At 39.4% G+C, this 15258-nt stretch overlaps 1 long non-coding RNA gene across 3 annotated transcripts in view; it reads left to right on the top strand.

Annotated features, from left to right (window-relative positions):
- The window catches only part of LOC138739742 (uncharacterized), a 163611-nt gene extending 151266 nt beyond the window's left edge, over window positions 1–12345 (top strand). The window contains exons 6-7 of one of the 3 annotated variants that reach the window (XR_011342381.1): window positions 11842–11910; window positions 12071–12345. This is a non-coding gene — a long non-coding RNA (uncharacterized lncRNA). Of the gene's footprint in view, window positions 1–1540; window positions 1646–4751; window positions 5588–11841; window positions 11911–12070 lie in introns of those variants that run through there. The other 2 variants (XR_011342380.1, XR_011342382.1) reach the window with 2 other exon arrangements.
- The last annotated feature ends 2913 nt before the right edge of the window (window positions 12346–15258 follow it).

The raw sequence follows: 15258 nt of genomic DNA, 5'->3' as shown, positions 1-15258 counted from the left end.
CAGTCCAGTACTGAAAACCCATGCTGACCAACTTACCAATGTATTCATGGATATCTTCAACATCTTACTCCAGCAGGACAAGGTACCCACCTGTTTCAAACAAGCCTTAATTGTACCCGTGCCCAAGAAGAGTGTGGCAACCTGCCTAAATGACTATCAACCAATGGTACTCACATCCACAATGAATAAGTGTTTTGAGAGGCTGGTGTTGAAGCATATCAACTCTTCTCTTAGCAGCGACATACATCCGTTCCAATTTGCCTAGCACAGTAAGAAGTCCATGGAAAATGCCATCTCACTGGCTCTATACATGGACCTTGAAGACCTGGTCAGCAAAGACACATATATCAGGCTGCTCTTTATTTAGAATAGTTTGGAATTCAACACCACCATCCCCTCAAAACTGATCAGCAAACTCCAAGACCTGGGTTTTAATACCCCACTGTGGAATTGGATCCTGGATTCCTGCATCTCAAGAGCAACAATCTGTGAGAATTGGTAAGAACATTTCCTCCACAATCCCTATTACTACCTGTACACCTTGGGGGGGGGGGGGGGTTCATTCTTAGCCCCCTGCTCTACTCACTTTAGACCACTGACTGTATGGTTTGGGATGATTATACCACAAAGGGGGTGGTCATGAAAGGGGGTGATGAGTCACCATAGAGGAGGGAGGTTGAAAACATGGCTGAACAACTCTCAATGTCTCCAAAAACCAAAGAGCTGATTGTAGACTTCAGGAAGGGAAAACCAGAGGTGTACAATCCAATCATCATTGAGTTGATTAGAGGTGGAGAAGGTGAGCACATTTAAATTCCTGGATGCCACTCTCTTGGAGGACCTTTCCTGGACTCAACACAAGAATGTCATTGTAAAAAAAGCACTTTCTCAGAAATTTGTGGAAGTATGATATGACGTCGAAAACCTTAGCAAACTTCAATATATGTGTGGTGGAAAATGTGCTGACTGGCTGCATCATGACCTAGATTGGGGGCACCAATACTTCTGAGCAAAAGGTAATCATGGGAAAAACACTCCCCACTATCAAGAAATTCTACATAGAACGCTGCTGTTGGAGAGCAGCAGCAATCATCAAGGATCCTAGGACTTGCTTTATTCTCACTGCTGCCATCAGTAAAGAGGTATCGGTGCCACAAGACTCACACCACTAGGTTTAGGAACATCAGCTACCCCTACACTATCAGATTACTCAACAACAAACTCAATCATAATCTTATTTAAGAACTCTTAGATTGCGTATTATTTACTATTGAATATTTATTTGCTGTATTGCAGAATTCATTTGCACTTCCACTTTCACTTGTATATATAATTTCTTAAGTACTTTTTAGTTGCCCTACTGACAAGTAGACATTCTGCCTGGCCCACGGGAAATAGAATCTCAGGGTTGTATATGATATCATGAATGCAATCTGACAATACCTTTGAACTTTGAACCTGTTGCACTTCCTGTTGAAGAGTTTGTGATTTTGTCTGGTGTTGATATGATGTTGAGTTGCTGCATTATATCTTATTAAAGGGGCTGCTACTTGTACTCTGACTTGGAGAAAGAGAACGTTTTGATCTGTACAGTGGCGACGATGTCATATACATTGTACAATGCACAGATGCTCCAATCAAGCAGGTCAGTGTAAAGACAAACTAAAATGGTAAACTAATTAAAACTCACTTCATTAGTTTAAAAGAGACCATAAGATGGATCTAAATATTTTCAGTAATCCTAGTGCAAAAAGAAGTGACTTGCAAAATATGATTTGATCAGAGGACCATTGGAAGGTTCAAAACCTGATATTTGTTGGAAAGGAATTGTTCTTGAACCATGGGGAGTTGCTTTCAGGCTTCTGTAGCTTCTCCCCAAAGGGAGCAGTGAGAAGAGGTTGTGGCCAGGGTCCTGGAGGCCCTTTATGTTGTTGACTGCCTTCTGGAGACGGTGAATGAGGTGCCAGACAAGCTTTATCTTGGATGAGTGTCTTGAGTCTTTTTGGAGCTATTCTCACCCACGTGAGAGGGTATATTTTATCTTGCTTCGGTTATCAACCTTGCATATGGTGGATAAACCTTGTAAGTCAGAAAGTTGAATTCTAACTAGTTTTGTCAAGCTGTTGCATATATGCAGCTGGTCACTAAGGTTTAGTCAATGGCTATCTCCAGAATAGTGATGAATGTCCAAGAGAGATGGGCAGAGCCCAGCTCGAAAATCCTGCAAATTGTACTGGCGTTGCAATATTCTGGAGTAATATATGTGCCAGTCTGGGCAAAGATGGCAACATTTCCTTCTCTTAATGTGGCAGTTTCATAATAATCCAACAGTTTAATGATTCCCATTAATGATGCCAGCTTTTTACACCAGATTTGTTTAAATGACTGAATTCGCCACCTACTGTGATATTTGAATTCACTTTTCCTGATAATTACTCCAGGCCTCTTGATTGCTAGGACAGAATCAAGAAGATAAAGAAGTTGACAATGCCGACTGCTTTTCTTCTGCATCAGGTTGCGTGGAGTGGAAAAACAAAATAGAAGAGCTTATTTATGTGGAACATTTTGTTTTAAAAGAAAATGGGGCTGTAGCCAAATAATTTCCTTCCTGCTGGTTTTAAAACATATTTATGGCCAAATGCATGGGAAAACCAAGACGTGTTTTTAATGTCGCTGCTTATTTAAGTAAGAATTCAATCTGACTCCAATAATTTTACCCACGATCTGCCAATAAATTTTCTACGCACCACATCACATCTCAGATCCCTGCTCTTGATTGTACGTGACAGCTTGTTAAAATTTAAATGCCAATTACACACTTTCCTTGCTGAGTGCAGATTTTTCTCCAAATAATGATGAATCGAGGAATTAGTAATCGCTCGCCTTGAGCCCCATTCCTTAATGAATTATAAACAGGCAGGTAAACTGGATGCCCATCCCCAATAACTGCATTAGCTGTCAAAAAGATTCTGCTTTACCCAATAAATCTGTCAACACATCTTTATATCCCGCAGCACAGCCGCTCTCATCAGTTAGCCAGGAGCATCTGCTGCCTCCCTACAAAAGAAACGATGTTTCTCAACAACAAAATAAGTAATACTTTTACAGTTTGTACAAATAGTATTCATTTTTTTCCCATGTCTAAAATCCAATCATAGATTTTTAGGTATATGTATACATTTTTCATTCTAAATTGTGGAAAAAAAGATGTAATTTAATCATGGACAGTTAATGTGCTCTCTGCTAGGCCAAGCTCCTTTGAACTGGATAATCAAAACTGGCTGCGCAACATAAAACATCTTTTGAACATAGAAATCGTGTAAATTCTGGCTTCATCAGATGCAAACAGTTTGGTTTCACAAATTGTCACGTGTACAGCCCTCCAAGCAAAGATTGGGCTGTCTTTGTGCAGAATGCCACATTGCCTTCAGAACCATGTGGTGAGCTGCCTTCTTCAATCACTGCAATCCATGTGGCAATGGTCACATGGATTGAGAGAGCTCACATTGTCACAGCAAGTTATGAAGAAGTTTAATTAATAATGTCAATAAAAAAAACCCCAAGGAAGGGCTCAGGTCCAAAATGTTGACTGCCTTTTAATTCCAATGGATGCTGTGTGACCTGCTGAGTTTCTCCACACATTTGTGTATTGCACATAAATAAATCCATTGAGCTTTTTGGCAAAGTGAAAATTTCCACTGGTTATTGAATTTCTTTGGGCTGGAAAGGCTTGTTACCCTCCTTATGTCTAAATTAAAAATTGAACTTTTTTTAAATTAAAAGTTACTTGTTGGGGAATTTGTGACAGTTCAGTCACCAGGGAGAGATGCTTCCATTCTGTGTCTTGAAAGATTTTGCAGATTGTGTTCTCTCATGCCTGCTGACATTATTCTGTCACTGATTCTGGATGTACTGATGAAGGAGGCTCTTTGAGTTGCAGCAGTTGGAAATTCTAGGTGCTACATCCTGAAACCACTGTGCATTGTGGGATGGAAGACATAAAATAGGTGGTTGATGGAATCCTAAACATGAGCCTGTTTTGTCCTGCATCATCTCGAGCTTCTTGAGGATCATTTGAGGTGCACACATCCAGGCTATTGGAGATTATTATGTCACATTCCCAACCTGTGCCCTGTACATGGGAGTAAGGATTTGGGGAGTCAATGTGGTGAAGGTTGCAACATGTTTCCTCTACCTGCAGCTCTTTGAGAATAAAGTGTCTCAGCTCTCTTGTGCAGATTTTCAAAACCTTCCTTAAGGCCACAAACTAGGGGACATTGAAAATACTTGAAGCTCCAGTCCGGAAAAAAAAATGTACAAGAGTACACAGCAATGTTGATTGAGACAACCTTGACTTGTTATTGTGTTTCAATAGAGCAACTGACAGATTTAATTGAGAATGACCTTACTAGGGCGGCACGGTTAACAAGGCGGTTAGCTCATTGCCTTTACAGCACCAGCGATCGTGACCAGGGTTCAAATCCCATGCTCTCTATAAGTAGTTTGTACATTCTCCACGTGTCTTTTCCCTGGGGCTCCGGTTTCCTCCCACCATTTGAAATGTACAGGTGAATTGGGTGTAAATTGGATGGCACAGACTTGTGAGCCAGTGGCCTGTTACTGTGCTTTAAGTCTAAATTTAAATATTTAATTTAATTTTTTTTTTAATTTCTTGCTAAAGCTGAGATGGAGAAAGTCTTTGGATGAATATGACCTGTTAAGAGATTTTCTTTGTCTCCTCTGTTTTCTAGTGACCTCCATGGGGATTAGGTGTGGGAAGGACCTGGACCTATTTCAATTCACCTACTGTCACAAGTCAAGGGCAAATGCTATCTCTCTGGTTCTTGACTGTATTAGATCACCTGGTTCACAAGGGCACCTACATCAGGCTGTCATTCATTAACTCCAGCTTGGCTTTCAATGCCATAATGCCTGCAAAATTTGATAAAACTAAGGGATCTGGGACACTGTTCATCCTTCTGAACCTGTTGACTTCCTCGTTGGCAGACCCCAAACTGTGTGGATTGACAACATCACCAGTGCCTCTACTGTCATCAAATGCACTGTCAAACTTCTACAGATGCACTGTGGAAAGTTGCTCACTGTCTGGTTTGGTGATACAAGTTTCCAGGAAGGCAGAAGCCTGTAGAAAGTAATGAACATAGCCAAATCCATCACAGGCTCAGATCTCCCAGGCATTGAAGACATCTGTGTGAGTTGCTACCTCAGGAAAGCACCAACATCACCCAGGTCACAACTTTTTTCTCACTGTCATCTGTGGGAAGAACATACAGAACCCAAGAAACAAACACCTCTAGGTCAAGAATGTTTCCCGCCCCCCCCGCCCCCCCCCCCCAATGGCTGAGACTTTTGAACTTCTCCTTATTATCCTAAGTATGAAGTAGTCCAAGACCTCAAAAAACCTGTCTGCACTATTGATCTGTCATGGACTGAACTTTTCTTGCACCACCTGGAACTGTGAATATTTATCATTTGTCATTTATATTTGTTATCTCTTTCAATGCTGGGGTAATTTATTGAACATTATAGGGAATTTTTTAACATTTGACTGCAACAGATCAGAATGTTGGTGCCTATGTCAATCAATAAAACTCATTGGCTTGTGCAGAAGTTTGAAGTCTAGATAATGTTTTTCAGCAGGTGACACATCACAAGGAAACAGCACGGCAACAACAATAAGAAATGCATTGGCAACTAGTTTACAGGAAGATAAATATTCTTTCAAGTAGTGCATTTTCCACTAATTGTTTTCTAAGAAAAACTCTATTCTCTTTGGGAATATTGCAGCTGTTAACAGTATTGTTATTTCTCTTTTGAGCCATGGCCAAAAGTTAGAAGTCACAAAGTTGTGTGATTCACAAAGGGAATGTCTTGCGAAACATAGACTGCATTTGGACCGAGACATTTACTTCCATAATGTGTTATAGTTTGTGAAAAGTGATTTTAAAAAATCAAGTTGCAATTGCATTCATGACCTCAAACCATCCAAAATGACCTCAAAGCAAGGCAAAGCTTTTTAGATAAAGTTGCAGTTGAGAAACCCTTATCCAATTACAACATGCACCCACATCAATCATGGGTGAGAATATTTTGCTGGAGAATAGAACATTTTCTACCGTACTAGACTACTGGTAGATCTTCTTTTTTCTTTGGCTTGGCTTTGCGGACGAAGATTTATGGAGGGGGTAAATGTCCATGTCAGCTAGGCCTAATGTTACGCATCTTTTACTGCTTGATAATGTGTAAATCAAAACTCAGAAAAGTCAACATTATTTGTGCTGGAAAACTTCTTCTTCAGTTTGAAAATCCCTCTGCAACCTTGTGATTCTCTTGGGTCCTGAACCCAAGAGACCCTTTATGTAACTATGCTGTTAATTTAATGTCAACTCAACTAATTGGTGATTTGTGTCCTACACCATTCACTCACTATTTATACCTGAAGAAGGGCTCAGGCCTGAAACATCAACTGTCTTTTGCTTTCTATGGATGCTGCTTGACCAGCTGAGTTTCTCCAGTACCTTGGTGTACTGCACTAGATGTACCTGCAAACTTGCTGTATAACTCACTAGGAACTTTTTTAAGAATGACCAATTGTATCTGCCTATCAAGCCTTACAGTCCAAGAAAGAAGCCTTGTACCCCATCTTCCTATGCTGGGGTCAAATCCTGGAAATGAAAGCAGCATGTGTTAAGCTTGTTGCCACCCAGCTCTTCACAATTCCATCAAAGATACAGATGCTGCCAAACATTTAGTTCGTGATTGTGTTGGAGGTGCAAGGGACATATACTATTGGAGATGTCATGGTGCCTGAACTTAAGTGTGTTTTGTGAACTATAATTTTCTTAAATATTTTTGTAAATATGTTGGACAGGCTTCCTGTTGTTTGCCAAGGAGGGGGAGATTTCAGATGTTGCGGGTTATTATATATTATATATATGTTTTTAAACGAGATAGATTGTGGGGGTTTAGGGTCTAGGTCACTTCACAAACAGAATAACACTTCACAAAAGACATCTCATTTAAAATGCAAGAGCTTTGCTGGAAGTGAGACATTGAGGCACCAGTGGCTTTGCAAAAGACAATGGAATTGTTTTGGAAGGAATTTCAAAAAGCAGGTGCAAATGGACTATTCCTTTAAAGGCTCACCAACAGAATCTGGTGCCAGTAATCTGCCTGGTTTCAGTTTGCAGTTCTAAGGGGGTCATGTGGTTTTGCAAATAGAGAGAAAGTACTACAGTTCTGCAGTAGCTTTTGGGGAGGCTGCAACATGACAAGCTGGCAGCTTGTTTGAAACCCCATTTTGAAGATGAGTTGAGAGTTCTGAATTCAGCCTGTTGAAAACCCTTGTAGTCCTTACAAGAAGAAATGGCTGGCAAGAGTATTTCTCCTGAAATAAAGGAAACAAGCAGAACTCTGTGGTGACCCTGGAAGAAGAGATTATCATTTGGAAAACCCATGATGGGGCAAATTTCTTTGACGTTGAGGTGGCTGATCAGAGGAAATCAGTTTGTGTGTGTCCAATGAGCAACAAATCTCTCTCTGAACCCAAGGAGAAACTTCCTGAGGGGTAATCGTTTAATTTTAAATGCCAGAGCCTGGTGAAAATTCATAAATGTTAAATTCTGTGCACAGTATGAGAATTGCCTGATACTGGTGAACTTGGAGAAGTGAGAAGTGAATGATTGGACTATGAATTAAAGAACTTATCTAAACTTATACATAGAAACATCGAAACATAGAAGATAGGAGCAGGAGTAGGTCATTCGACCCTTCGAGCCTGCTCCGCCATTCAACGAGATCATGGCTGATCTTAAAGTTCAGTACCCCGTCCCCGCCTTCTCTCCGTAACCTTTAATACATTACATACACATGCGCTGACAATTAGAAAGGGGTTTTGATCCTATTTTCATGTTTAAAGAGAATTAAAAGCAACTTTTGTTTAAGTAAACATTTGTCTTGGTGAATTTCTGTTGCTGCTGGGTTTTAGGGTCCTCCGGAATCGTAACACAGAAAAAACCAGAAATGCAGTTCATCCAAATATAGCAAGTCAAATGAACAGAGCATACATGATTTTAACAAGCAGACTTTCAGTAGACATTTTCATCACGGCCCATGTACAGTACAACTTACATAACTCTCTCAATATAAAGCCTTCTCTATTTCAGTACATATGTGAGGACAAGCTGCCTAGAATGTTCAGGGCTTTATGCTTTAAATTAAAGTTTGATTTTTCTGACATTTCTTTTGGCTCATTTTAAATGGTTTTGTTAACTGGATTTTAATTTTCCATCTTTAATTCCATTTGAGATTGTTTTCTTTTAATTCTGAAAGAATTTTAAAGTGTAATTAAACCCAGCAGCGATGGGTTCAGATCTTGACCACACCTCCAAGTCTTAATGTAACCATTTTCTTAGGTTGAAAACTAACTCCAGTCGACATTGGCAGAACTGAAGCCAAATGAATTGGGATATCAGGTGATATTTCACAGGTGCAACTTATTTCGATGATTGTATGACTTCCAAAAGAAAAATAATAATCTACAAGGATAAAATTGTACAATGTATTAACTTTTGAGAAATTCAATTTCAAGAGCACCTGGAAGAATTCAATGGAGCAGTTAGATCTACCATTCTTTCCAGCAATAATTTCCTAAGAAATATTGAATCCTCCACATATAAGGAATAATTAAACCTCTGGATTCCTGGTAATATTAATATTTTTTATTCGAGCTCATAAATTTAAGAGATGTTTTTCTCATGTTGGTTTGAAACAAAAAAAGTGTTGTGAAAGGCATCTCTCCCACTCTCTTAGATGTTAGTTTTTAATGGCAATGTAGTAATTGATTTTTTTCTGAAATCCAGAGGGAACAATGAGAATGAATTGGGAACAAATCATGTTATTGCTTCCAGCTGACTGCATGATCTAAGTAAGCAAGAGTATTTAGTAATGTATGTCTGGTGATGTGGCTCTTTGCCTGAGTATCAATGTCTTAAATCGAAGCAGAAAATCTTGGAAATGCTCAGCAGAAGAGGCAGTATCTGTGGAGAGAGAATCATGAACTTCCATCAGAAAAATTGGGGATAACACAAGTTCTAGGTTGGAAATGATGGCAAGATCAGAAATGAGGGCTGTGATTACCAAATGAAGTTTGATTGAGGCCATAATGTGACACATCTTCCCAGCCCTCCAATATTCTGGTTCACAGTTCTATCGTTTCCAATAGCCACAATATTTATTCTGTTCACAGGACATACTCATGCAAATGCAATAAGTGTCACACTTTCCTTTTTAGATTTTCCCTCCTTGTGAAGAAATGATTCACTTCTATTTCTTTGAATTTAATATTTTTTACCCCAAAAACCAACAGCAATAGATATGCACCACAACACAGGGTCACTTAAACAAAAGTTCTTCTTAATTATAATTGAACAAGAAAACAGAATTAAACTTTAACTTATTACTTAACCTACTTACTTAACCTACCTAACTACTTAATTCCCCCCTCTAATACTAAGCGCAGATGTGTGTAATGTATATTTATGATTAGAAAAGTTCTTTGGATCACAGTCCAATCTCACTGGTTGCAGGCAATTCTTGTACTGTGCACAGAAGTTAGCATTAACAAAATTTACCAGTCTTTGGTACTTAACAGGCAAATGGTTACCACTCAGGAGGGTTCTTGCTGGTTTTCAGAGAAGATTCTTTTTCCAGGACATCTGCAACTGATTCCTTCTCAATCAGTCTTGCTGTCAAAACTTGCCCTCTTCAGAGTTCTCCAGATGATCCTCTTTCTTTCAGGTCACCTTTCAGACCTCCACTCTTCTCTGTGGACCAGGTAGCCTTCCAAAGTTTGCCAGCTTTTCTTTTAGGAACTGGTTCCTGTGTCCTCTCTCTGTTTCACACACTCCCTCTCTGAGATCAAAGCTCTTCTCTGCTGCCTGCAAAGATCACATGCTCTCTCAGGCAAGCTGCGGTTGATACTTTGTTGCCTCCTGCAAAAAGCATTCTGCGAAAGTCCTGCAAATTTTCTGTGTTTTAAAATATGTGTGTGCAAGCTGCTCTAATAATTCTTCCCAAACCACCTCTAAATACTCTCTCACGCTATTGCATAGATTGTTTTTTTCTTAGCACAAACCTTTTTGCATAACTGAAAGTTCCTACATTGTAAAGGCTGGCACCACTTTATAATTATCCATGAAGAAATGAATTTGGTAGATGATACCAAAATACATGTCGTGAACCACTAATGCCTTTCTGCAAATCCAAATGCCGACATAGGCCTTTCATGTCGATAAAATTCCTTCACTAAAATTTCTGCACAAAACATTTCTACTGAGTGAAAGAATTTTTAGGACACAAACTAAAGTGAAGCAGATGGCAATAGTGAAGTGGAATGCCCAGCTAGAGAATCGTTCAGTCCTTTGAACATTTTGATTTCCTTTTCAGGAGTTCATATATTTCCACCACCCCAAGTAAAGTTTTCTGTGTAGGCAAATATGTGTGGATTAAATCTGTGAACTCTGAATCAAACTGAAGATTAACTGATGCCTGTCGGCTCATTTCAACAACCATACAAGTGAGAGAGAAAGGGAAAGGGAAGGAAACCAGGAGAAAATGTTAACTTTTACTGACCTTCCACAATTCTGAAGTGGCTTCTTATCTTTCTGCATCTACATTGAGTTAATTCTTTCATGTTATGTACATATTTTGAAACTATAACTGAAGTTTTTACATTGCTTCCATTGCTGTTAGAACAACTGGAGAATTCCCTCCTGCATAATGAAATGAGACTGTGGGGAAGATAAAGACAACTCTAAATTTACTTTGGTTTTTAAAACATTGTATTATCACAGCGGGTGTGTTTGCAGGAACAAGATTTTAAGGCTTAATGCAATCTATTTGTATTTTTCTCTCTTCATTTTAACATTTATCTTAAATCCCGAAGACTAATTGGAGGGCAAGTGGTTGGGGAGGATGAATAAAAATAGGAACAGAAAATTATTACAGACCCACGTGAAATGTTCACATTAAGTCAAAAACTCAATATATTAAATCTTCTCCAAACAATCTTTCATTTGATCTGCTGCAGATGTTACTATCAGGAAAAGAAATGAAAAAAAAACACTTCAAGAGAGCCCCTTCGAATATATAAATGTAATATATTCAGAGGATACTGAGCACAGTAATATGGTTTGAATTTTCATCAGTCTCTCTCACACTGGGCTCTATTTCTACTTCAAATACCCATACTTTACAGTTTCCACGTTCTTGAAGTAATGACATAAAATATCCTCAGCTTAACATGACGATCGCTGAAACCATTTTGACATGGTTCCTGAATATAGATGGGGTCTCCTGTGTTATTTTTGGATGTCACTCATACAACCATCTCAGGGAATACCTCTCCACCCTCTTCCCTCTCCATTCACAGAGCCACACCCTCCCCCCATTTCTGTTGTGCCCGCCCCTCCCTTATCCACCTACTTATTACCTCCTGCCTGGACTGTGCCCCTCCCCCTCATCATTTTATTCAGACACCTGCCTACATTTTGCTCAGACCTCGATGAAGGCTTTTAGCCCAAAACGTTGGTAATGTACCTTTATCTTTGCTATATAAAGTCTGCTGTTAGTCCCGCTGGGTTTCTCCGCCATTGTGCTTTTACTTTGCTCACAGTGTCTGCAGATTTTCATATCTTACTCCCCAGCATGAGATCCTTGTTTCAAATAACAAACTGTAAAAAGGAGTGGTGCTTTAATACTGGCATCGATTTCCCATGCAGGTTTTTTACTATGAACTTTTCTCTGCCTTATTTCATCAAGGAACCAACTTCAAGGATGCATGAAGCTCAACCACAAAATGGATTAGAAATTCTTGATTCACACCGATAGGTAAGAATGGAAATGTCAATTGGATAATGTTTTTATCTCCCCAACTCTCACCTTCAAGTGTAAAAGATAAAATTTCCTGTACACACAGCAAATGTTTTTAAAAGTATATCGCTCAAGGATATATACTTAAAATAGAATGTGTTTTCTTCCTTTTATCCAGATTTTATTTGCTATCATAAGTATCCTCTACCATCTGGACTTCCATAAGCTCCGGGAGGAGGTTGGTACACTGATACAATGAAGGGGTGGGGAGACTCAGAAAATGTCTTCCATTAAGATTGATGTACTTAATGTGACCTTTTTGATTCACTCTGTAACCAGTCTCCCTTCCTCTCTGTAATCTCAGTGGGTTCCTTGCATAATGTGGGCTTATTCCTCCATTCAAGGATGGCAGAACTTTAATATAATTGCTTGTCCCCTCTACTTATGTATGAAAAAGCAGGAGAACTTCCTCTTTTGTGTCATGGAACTTCTGATTTTGTTTCCTGGCTTCTACACAGCAACTGTTCATCACTGATTCAAATTCAGAGCACCTCAGCATGTGTCTCCTGAACATCCAATTCTTGTTACGTGAACATTTCTAATAGGATTAATATGAATAGATGTTTGATGGCTGCAATGGATATGGTGAACCAAAGGGTCTGTTTCCAAGCTGTACAACCGTGAGTTATCACTCTCATCTCAGGTTTAGAGACTCCCAATGTCCACAATTGCTAGGCCACTCTTCAATACTATAAATTGTGGATGAATGGCCTTGAATGCAAAACCCTCTTCCCCACAATTTTCACTCCTATGTCACTCTCAACTCCTTTCACACCCAAGCACAGCTTCTCACAGTGCTTGGGTTAAAGTTTGATCATCTGTCTCTTACTGCCTTTGACCCATTGAATTTCCAATCTCTGTGACTTTACAATAGTGAGTAATGTCATAGAAGCTTCCAATTGGCAGTCAACGTCAACATTCAGTGTCAGAGTGCAGTAAAGTAACTCATCCAAACCTTGATTCGGCATCAGAGCCAAGGTTGAGTGGGATGATGAGTGGGAAGTGGGGATGGCAGCTGACTGGCCAGTACACCTGGGATAAATTAGAAACAATTCTGTGAGCTAAATGGACAATTGAGAATCAATCCTCAGTCTTAATCCAACAGGCCCAAGATGTTAGTTACCTTTTACTTCCAATGGATTCTGAGTGACCTGCTGAGTTTCTCCAGCACCTGCTCCTACTCCAGTCCTACTCCTTTCCTTCAAGCTCATTTCCAAACACACACAAACTCTGTTAGCCCCTGAAACATGGCTCCAGTCAGTTTCTCTTCATTCTAGAACCTTGTCTCATCAGCCTGCTGATTGCAGGTTCTCCAAATTTAATGCTGCGATTTCTAACTGCTGACCTCCCCTTGTAGGGAACGTAATCAGGTTTGAGCAGAGCTTTGAAATTTTCATTGAAATAAGACAGAATTCTATTGAAACAGTGACAGAAGGCTCCACACTCAGAACTCTGCGTCATCTGCCCATTAATAGAAATTAGAACCTGTTGATCATGAACGGAGCAGTTTTAAAAGGAAAAGACTATCTCACATCAGTTTTGTTCAAAATAATCTTGCCTTTTAATCAGAAATAATAAACTTAGTAAGATTTTTATTTTTTATGTAGAAATTCCTTGAATGGGATTTTACTTCTTGCTCTTCTGACATTATATCTTTCTGAAGGCTGCACTCAGTTGCGTGGACATTACATTGGAAGCTGAGATAATAGAATTCTGAGAATAAATGTTGTTTCATTTATTTTCATCCATTAAAATGATTTAAAAAAAACAGTGTTAATCAAATTAACCTCCAGCTTACCTTTAATTGACTCAGAAATGCCGTGAAATTTAGTACCACACCAAATATCTAAACCTTCCATATTTTGCTTTGAGATGCAACATTTTGTTGAAATGAACTTTAGCATTTGGTCATTGATATTTAGAATCAAAGTTGTATGGCATGGAATTGAGCCGCATGACCCACCATGGTCTGTGCCAACCATCAAGCACTCATTTACTCATCCTCTATCAGACCCATTCATTCTCTTCACAATCATTCATTCATTCCTTCATTCATCCATCTGCCTTCTTGAAGCAATCTTTAATACCCAGTTAACCTTCCAACCTGCATGTTTTTGGGAGGTAATGGGAAAGCTGACCACCCAGAGGAGATCCATGCTGTAACAGGGACAACATGGGCAACACCGGAGGTGGAATTTGAACCCAGGTCACTGAAGTTGTGAGGTAGCATTTCTACCATTTACACCATCGTGCTGCCCTCAGTTATAATACCTCATTTAACAATATACTTCAAATGTTTATTTAGTCTGAAATGTAAAAATAATAAGTAATAGAACAATACCCTCCATTTTAATCAGATACTAAGAATAGGTTAATTCCACTGTAGAGTGCAAATGTGCTGAAATAAGTCAGCTGGTCATGCAGTATCAACGCAAAGTGAAAGGCAATTGACATTTCAGGCCGGAACCAGAAGCGTCAAAAAGCATCCAGATGTCCGAATAAAAGATGGGTGGGGTGGGAGAAGGGAAGGGGGAGAAACACAGGGTGACAGTTAAGAGCTAACAGGTGGATATAGGTGATACAGTAAGAAGTTGAGGAATGACCGTAAGAGAGCAGAGGCTAACAAGGCCAGCTCTTCCCGAGAAGGAAGGAATGGGGAGTGGAGGAAGGGAAAGAGAGGGACTGGGGGAGGAGGGGTTGACAGAAACTGGAGAGGTTGATATCAATGTCATCTAGTTGAATACTGCCGAGACAGAATATAAGGTGTGTACCTCCAATTTGTTGGTGGCCTCAACTTGGCAGTACATGAAGCCATGGACAGACATGTCAATGTGGTAGGTTAATTCTGCTGCAAGAAAGTGCAAAAGGACCTCCTGATCATATAATAGTTACATGTGGCTTAATTTAAAAAGTTTCAGATGTACCCTGAAGTAAAGCAATTTTAGAAAATAAATTTGAGGAGCAGATACCTCCATCTGGCACCCTGCCACAATCAGTGTCAAAATTAATTGTTTAGCATTTGCATAAACATCTAAAGGAGGGGCGGGCAACCTTATACTGTGTCGGCCAGTTGGTGTGTCAGTAGTTGAACGGCGGGCCGCACTGAAGCTGCCATAAATGAAATAAATACTGAAACACAGACATTGTCATTTAAATTTTCGATTGTATCTGCTTGAAGTACATCATGTGCAATGTATAAACATAACTGACAATAATTTATTGTCCCCTCCACCATCAGATTCCTGAATAATCAATAAACAAAAGACACTGCATTACTTTTCATCCACTATTATTTTTAGTTTTATT

This window comes from Narcine bancroftii, chromosome 7 (assembly GCF_036971445.1).
Source record: "Narcine bancroftii isolate sNarBan1 chromosome 7, sNarBan1.hap1, whole genome shotgun sequence".
NCBI classification, from domain to species: domain Eukaryota; kingdom Metazoa; phylum Chordata; class Chondrichthyes; order Torpediniformes; family Narcinidae; genus Narcine; species Narcine bancroftii.
The sequence above is the reverse complement of the archived record's forward strand: the minus strand, read 5'-3'. Positions and strand labels throughout refer to the sequence as shown.